The sequence below is a fragment of the Chanos chanos genome, chromosome 2, assembly GCF_902362185.1.
Source record: "Chanos chanos chromosome 2, fChaCha1.1, whole genome shotgun sequence".
Classification (NCBI taxonomy): Eukaryota; Metazoa; Chordata; class Actinopteri; order Gonorynchiformes; family Chanidae; genus Chanos; species Chanos chanos.
Window position 1 is genome coordinate 22,201,512 of NC_044496.1, and position 8,548 is coordinate 22,210,059.

The window sequence follows — 8,548 nt, forward strand, 5'->3', positions numbered from 1 at the left end:
ACTCCACTACCAGAATGGTGTGGCAGAGTTGTCACCTAGGATCTGCATGAGCAAGGTTTGATTTCCACTTTGGCAGCGCCCTCTGCCCACTCAACATCAGTGCTCCAGGTCACTGTTCCAACAACTTCAGGGGCTCCAGATCCAACTCCTGTTCTTGCCCAGCTCCTTTTCCTGCCCTGCCGATTCCAGTTGCGGCGGGATCCAGATGTGGTGAGGAATTTTCTTGTGGTGGCTGCCTCACCTCTGGATACAGTCACCACTGGGACACTGGCACTGGATCCAGTCACCGCAGAGGCTCTACCCGTCTCTGGATTTCCAATCCAAGATCCTGCCATCATAGAGACTCTGCCTGCCTCCAAATCTCCAGTCCCTGGTACTCCTGGTCCCGTTGCCACACAGTTCGTGCTCAGAGATGCACCGATCCGACTTTTTCAGTCCCGAGACCAATACTGATACCTGGGCTTTGGGTTTCAGCCTATAACGAGTACCAATCTGATACTGGTGTTTAATTAAAAAGCTGTATGTGTGTGCGTGTGACGCCAATGGAGTGTAGCAGGACCCAAGCGCAAGACACGAAGGTTGTGGTGACAAAAGTAGGACTTTTACTTGCAAAATGAAGATAAAAATACAGGTGCAAACTGGAACAAAACCGATAACAAAAAGGTGCAGCCTAACAGTGTGCACAAACACAAACAACGATAGACAAAGGACAGGTGAAACACAAGGGCTTAAATACGAGAGGAAAACTAAACAGGGCAAACATGATTGGATGAAATTAACAAGGGGAGAATGAGGTTAATAAATGCAACAAACAGGATCAGGTGAGGGGTGGAAACACACACGGAAGAGGAGCACAAGACATTTCAAACTAAAAGTCCAAAGATGAGGTGCAGGCTGTGACAGTGTGTGTGTGTGTGTGTGTACATATGTATTGAATTGTTATTTATTATCAACTTAGTAAAAAATCTTCAAAGCTAACAGGAATTACAGTTCAAGTGTAAACGTTTTAATACAGCAACAAATTGGTCAGGAATTAAAATTCAGCTGTACATGTATGGCTGTAGAATTATAATTACACTATAATGCAGACATTCACAAATATACCACAAAGTTTGGGCTACTCTTGACTCTAGCTCGTATTACTGTTAAAGTCTGGTTCATCGCTGTTCTGGTATAGGCATACAGAGACGTTTTTTCTCCCAGGCCCTTTTTTGTGTATGGTGAAAGAATCCTTTCAAAGCATAGGGAGACAGCACACATTAGGACTGTCCAACAGACAGATGACAAGCAATAATGAGATAGTAAGGAGACAGCTGCACGAAGGCTTGGAAAAGAGAGACCAAAACCATCACCCAAGCAAGTTCAGGATCTGGTGTTACCAGTTTCTGCTTTATGAATGACTGATGTGGCCTTGAAAGTGTGTGAAATCCATTGGTGAACAGTAATAAAGAACAAATACTTCAATACTGTACTCATGTGTGTTTTGGTAATATTTCTACTATACTTGAGTATATGTTTGACAACTTTAACTTTTACTTCACTACATTTTCAAAAGCAAATGGGTGCTTTTGCTCCACTACATCCCCCCAGACTTACTGGAACATTAAATCAATAGAAAACAACAAAAGCACAAATACACAGTTCTTCCCTCAATCATTCAGATAATTTACATCTTCCCCTAGACTAGATTAGCATCCTGTTGTTGAGGACAAACAACAATAAAGGTCTTACTGCTTTTTAATTATTTATGCCATTTACTTGTACTTTTGCTCCTTAGGTAGGCCATATGTAATATCAGATACTTAAACTTCTACTTGACTAGCTTTTTCATTGGTCACTTTAACTATTACTTGAGTTATTTTCTAGAGAGGTATTTTTTTCTTTCACCCAACTATGGATCTTGGTTACTATTTGCAACACTGGTGAAATCATGATAGCAGATAGCATGGTTTCAAGGACCAACAATTATATCTGTAAACAGTTGGGCCTACCTTCATGCCTCTCCAAAACTGGACTGCTCACGAGAAACACTCTACAGCTGTAACTTAAGCTGTCAGCTTAAGCTGTAAGCAGGAGAAAGCCAGACTGATGTTAAGTTGTAGGAGTCATTGGACCAGTTTCTGTTGAACACCAACAGCCAGGTCTGGAAAGGTCTAAATTCCAGTTAGCATGGAAGGAGAGCCTCCTGAGCTATAGAAAAGCTCTTAGTGCCGCTAGATCAATGTATCTCTCCACCCTAATAGAAGACAACAAAAATAATCCTAGATTTTTATTTAATATCGTATCAAAACTAACTGGGAATAAAAGCACCTCGGAAACAGGCACACCATCAATGTTCAGTGGCGACGCATTTATGAATTTTTTCAATAGCAAAATTGAAAATATCAGGCAAACAATCCAGGCTATAAATTTTAAACCAGATAATTTGATCACTAACACTGTAGATAACAATATAACTAGGCCTATATCAGATCAGCGATTAGAATGTTTTACTCCCCTTCAGGCGACCGAATTGACCTCACTAATTTCTTCATCAAAATCACCAACTTGCGTACTAGATCCCTTACCTACACGTTTCCTTAAGCAGATACTGCCAGTAGTCATCGAACCGCTTTTAAAAATAATCAATTCCTCCCTTAGTACTGGCTATGTACCTAAATCTTTTAAACTAGCAGTTATCAAACCCCTAATTAAAAAACCTGACCTTGACCCCTGTTCATTGTCCAACTACAGGCCAATATCTAACCTCCCCTTTATTTCCAAGATCCTAGAAAGGGCTGTAGCACAGCAGTTATGCTCATACTTACATAAGAATAACATCCATGAACTGTATCAGTCAGGATTTAGGCCTCATCACAGCACAGAGACAGCACTGGTTAAAGTTGCAAATGACCTCTTACTGGCCTCTGATCAGGGTTGTGTCTCCTTGCTTGTGCTACTTGACCTCAGTGCAGCCTTTGACACCATTGATCATACCATTCTCCTTGATAGACTAGAAAATGTTGTTGGAGTTAAGGGAACGGCCCTCTTATGGCTTAGGTCCTACTTAACTGATCGTTATCAGTTTGTTGATGTAAATGGTGAGTCCTCTGCACATACTGAGGTAAAGTTCGGAGTCCCGCAAGGTTCTGTTTTAGGCCCACTGCTTTTCTCTTTATATATGCTACCTCTAGGTAATGTTATTCGTAAACACGGTATTAGCTTCCACTGCTATGCTGATGACACACAGTTGTATGTCTCAGCGAAGCCAGACGAGAGACACCAACTTAACAAAATTGAGGAATGTCTAAAGGATATTAGGCACTGGATGCTTACGAATTTCCTCTCACTCAACACTGAAAAAACAGAAGTACTTGTACTAGGATCACATGCAGCTAGGAGTAAGCTTTCCGACCACATAGTTACTCTGGATGGCCTTTCTCTTTCATCAGGTGTGGCAGTAAAAGATCTTGGTGTAATAATTGACTCCAGTCTTTCATTTGAAGCTCATGTAGATAATATTACCAGGATAGCCTTCTTTCATCTTAGAAATATTAACAAGATAAGAAATGCATTGTCATTTCAAGATGCTGAAAAATTGGTTCATGCTTTCATTACCTCTAGATTAGACTACTGTAATGCCTTACTGTCTGGATGCTCTATTAGGTGTATAAATAAGCTACAGTTAGTTCAGAATGCAGCGGCCAGAGTTCTTACTAGAACCAAAAAATATGATCACATCACCCCTATCTTATCCACACTGCACTGGCTCTCAGTCAAATCTCGTATTGATTATAAAATCTTACTATTAACATATAGAGCATTAAATGGTCTTGCGCCACAGTACCTGCGCGAACTCCTGGTCTTTTATGATCCACCACGCCTACTTAGATCAAAAGGTGCAGGCTATTTGTTGGTACCTCGAGTTATGATGGCTACAGCAGGGGGCAGAGCCTTCTCTTACAGAGCCCCACAGTTATGGAATAGCCTCCCAATTAATGTTCGAGACTCAGACACAGTCTCTATGTTTAAGTCAAGGCTGAAAACTTATCTGTTTAGACAAGCCTTTTGCTAATAGCTCTTTACTAGGCAAAGGAGCAGATCTGGAGGGTTCTCGGGCATAGATTGTTTGGTGAACTGGGATGTTTGGATGCTGTCGCCCCCCCACTTTAACATGTTCACTCAGGTTTGTTGACTGTGGAGTGGGTGGCCGCCTTGTGTCCCAGAGTGCCATCATGTCCATATTACCTTCTAGCTCTCCCTTTTAGCTATGCTGTACTAGTTAGTCTTGCTGGAGTCCCTGCCTGCACTCGGCACACGATGTATATTTACCTTAACCATTATGTGGAAATGAACATCTAACAATGTGCCTCTCTCTCTCGCTCCCTTTCTCTCTCTCTCTCTCTCTCCCTCTCTCTCTCTCTCTCTCTCTCTGTCGAGCCACACATGCTACTCCTGAGACACCAGTGATCCTGACTCCTCCCGCCCTGTGGACTGATCCATCCTGGTGTTATCATCTTCCATCCCCCGTCAGCCTCCTGTCTACATCACCATCCCCTTTGTTCATGCCCCAATTTACTTTCAGCTGTAACTGCCCACGTGGTCGGCACCTATTGCACACCTGTCTGACTAAGGAGGGGTCTCCTCTCTCTGTGGTCCTCCTCAAGATTTCTCCCATTTTCCCATTTCCCTCTTGGGTTTTTGGGGAGTTTTTTCTTGCCCGCCATGAGGATTAAGTCAGGGGGTGCCGTCATATTTTGATTTAACTGTTGTGGCCTGTAAAGCCCTTTGAGACTGTAAACAGTGATATTGGGCTCTAAATAAACTTGAACTTGAACTTAAAGTGGAAGGCAGAGGAACTGAAACACCAGGGGGTAGCTGGAAGGACCCAATCAGGAAGAGGTCAAGCAGGATGGAGATTGGCATCCAAGCTGTGGTCTTCAGCTTCCAGGGAGGCCAAGAGAGAGATGGTCATTCCAAAGGTGGTCAAGATGGATGAGGAGCAGTTCAAAATCAAGGCATTTAGGCAGTGCCAACAAGGCTGTTGGGCAGCAAGGGAGAGCGTGATCAGCAGAGTCATAGGCTGAGCTGACTTGTGGGGGATACTACTGGCCAGGCTCTGCTTTCTCATCAGGTCCAGCTGTGACACCCTCCCGAATTCCAGCAGCCTGTGCCAGTGGTATGACTCCCATTAGACGTGCCCCCTTATGCGATTCTCTGGATGCAAATCTCCAACACATCCTGTAGAGCCACTGGACCTCACTGTCCAAAGATTGGTACGGGCAGTGACACTACCTAGTGCTATGCAATCTAGCAGAATTCCTGGAGACATGCATAATAGAAGCAAACAGAGATAAACCTCTCACTCAAAGATAGCTGATCCACTTTGTCATCCAAGGAGGAGTAGCACATGGCATTATGTGGTGGGAAAGCAAAATCAATGACCTCTGAAAATAACTGAACCATGGGGGCAAATCTCAAGTGGCAGCTCGAGTTTCCCCCTGAAATCACCACAACCCAGATAGAACATCTACAGGCAGAACATCCACAGTGACTGAGCTGACCATCCTGTGGCAAGATGGTGTGGAGTCGACCCATGAGAGGCAGAGAGAGAAATACACAGAGCTGGGAAGGAGAACGGATGGCAGTCATCTGTCTAGTGGAGGTGGGATGCCAATGCTTTATGAGCATATCTACTCTGCTGTTATGGGAAATCAGAGTAGCAGGAACAATGCGGGGGAGGACACTGAAGGAGCTTGCTGAAGAGGCTGAAAATGGAAGCTTGTGGCTGGGGTTGAGAAGGAAAGATAAAAGGTTGGGAATGAACGATGGATAGATGAGAAGGTGTGTGTGTGTGTGTGTGTGGGGGGGTGCAACTAGGATGCCAGGAGGCAGCCTTTAGCTTTCAGGAGATCTAGTGGGCCAATCAATCAATGAAACATTAACAAAGGAAGGTGCACAGATGAAAGCCCCAGTGATGCATCTATCCCCAACTCACTCCGGGAAACAGTTGCCAGTTAAATGTTTGTTAAGCTTGTCATCGCCAATCAAGTGTAGATGTGTTGGTGTTGTAGATAATGGTAGATGGTAGATTAATGTTTTAGCACTGCTTGGTTTTCTGGAAAATATGAGTACTATTATGAAGGCACCGGAGGTGTGACAGGCAGCAATGTCCAGAACATTAAACATCTAACTGTTCATCTAACATGATTGTTTGAGCATGTCTTTTAATGTAAACATTTTTTTTATGTAAGTCAGAATATATACTCAATGAAACACACAAATAAACTGTTGTTGCACTCTATACCTGCAGTGTTTACATATTCAAACTTGCCTTGACATATAGTGGGACTGAGGCTAATTTTATAAGTAAGAATTAAGGGGGTAATATACAGTTTCAACTAAAAGCCTGTACCACTAACAGACATATACACAGGTTGTCCAGGCAGAGGCTTTGCTGCTGTAATATTTCACTGCCTCCTTGTGTTTAACTTGGCACATTGCATCTTCTTCCTGTGTGCCTCATACTTAACTGCATGTAAGAAACTACAACAGCACTTTCCTTAAATCAAAACATTATCTGATTTTTGATTTATAGTAACAAGAAATCTCTTATTTCAGTCTTTCATTATGTAGTATTATTCAGCGGTGTGTGAATGACTGATTACCTACAAGAGGTAATAAACAAATGAAACATCATTGGGTTTCTTTGAGGGGGGGTGGGGTGGTTGCATTTTCTCACTTTTTTAAAAATTTGCTGTTTTTGTGTGGTATAAATGGTTTTCAGAGTTTACTCTGGAACATCTTTGGGGTGACGTGAACACGGTGCATCTGAAGAGAAGGAGAAGACTTTGTGAGAATCTGGTACTGTCTAGAATACACCAGTATGGTTTGTCTGTGAAGTGGAAAGGAGTGACTCAGGAACATGAAGACACCCTTTGAAACAGGCCTACTGCTGAATATGACTTTCATAAAGCAGGTGTGAAGACAGGTATCACTCTTTAGCAGAGATGTCCTGAGATGCATTTGAAAAATTATCCTTTTTTTAAAGACATATATTATTGCCAAATTACCTCAAAATACTATTTGAAATCTCTAGAAATAGTTTCCTCAATCCAGTTTCATGAATCATTGTCGCCTTCTTTGATGTGTATAAGTCATCCTCAGTTCCCCTCTTTACCTTAATCAGTGTTGTGAAAACAGACTCACACACTGCTGAGTCCAGATTACTGAGGACATATATGGTAGAGCCTGAAGCCTCAGGAAATCCCAGTAGGGTGTCTCATTCTGTGCCTGAGCTGTGATGTCACAATGGAATTTCCTCCTGTCGTTTATCATCACAATGATCTGCTTTCCTATAAGGTTGTGACTAACACACTGAACATCAATTCAAGGCACCTCTTTTGAGATGGCATTAAGCTAATTTGACTCTGTCTTTTAACGCCATGTTCTGAAACCGGAATCGGTGTTTTAATGTATGTGGTATTTGAGTTTACATATACTTTATATGGATAGTGTGTGTGTCTTCGGGGGGGGGGGGCTGGGGTTGAGAAATACATAGCCATCCTAGTGTTATTCTTAAGTGAAGTTTATTGATTAAAAAAATGGAAGATTTGAAAAAAAGTTTATCCAATGCTATAGAAAAATGACTATATCCAAAGGCACATATTGTTGTTCATTAAAAAAAAATCAAAACATACTTATGCACAATAAACAGGAGTCATTCTTTGAATTTTTTTTTCTGGTCTTTTTTTTGTCTGGCTGCGTAACACTGACATCTACTGGAGTAGTTAGCTACATACAAAATTACTCTCTCACACAAAGCACACATTACCTCTTACAAATGTAAATCTGTGCATTAAACACATCACACTTTGCACTTCACAGAGGACAGAGATAGAAAACAAAGGTTTTGTCAAGTACAACTGATTTAACAGAACACACATGCCAACAGGATAAAAAAAAGTTATGCATACACAAATATGCAGGCACATTCTCTATGTACAATGAAATGAACAGTTCATCCACAGATAGAATTTCTATATATCCAGTTTCAGCTTGTTTCTGTTAGTTATCTACACCTGTGCATGTATTATGAACTATGGTTACATTATTGCCTGTGAAAATGAATAATTCACACACTGAGTGTATTAGTAATCAGAATTGTGTGTGTAGCTTTCTGTCTGTGCAATCTTAGGTTTGGTGCAGTGGTACAGTAATACTGAATAGATTGTCTAAAGGGACTGTGAGTACATACAGGTTTTAAAACAGCATTTACTTGAAAATGTAGTCCCAATATACAAATACAAAATTGAAAACATGACAGAAAAAACATCATTGACAGAACTGATAGACAGCATCACTCTTTGGGAAACTGAGGAATGAAAGTTGCTTGGTTGTCAAAACATTATGCTTCAGGTTACTCTTTAACATTTTCCTGCTTTCTTCAGGTTTTCCCTCTGGTATAAAAACAGGAAAGGGTTTCAATGTGTTATTTTACTTAAGAGATAAGAGAACAGGAAGTGAGTTTCCTCATAGTCACATAGACAGGAAGTTGACAACATGGGAC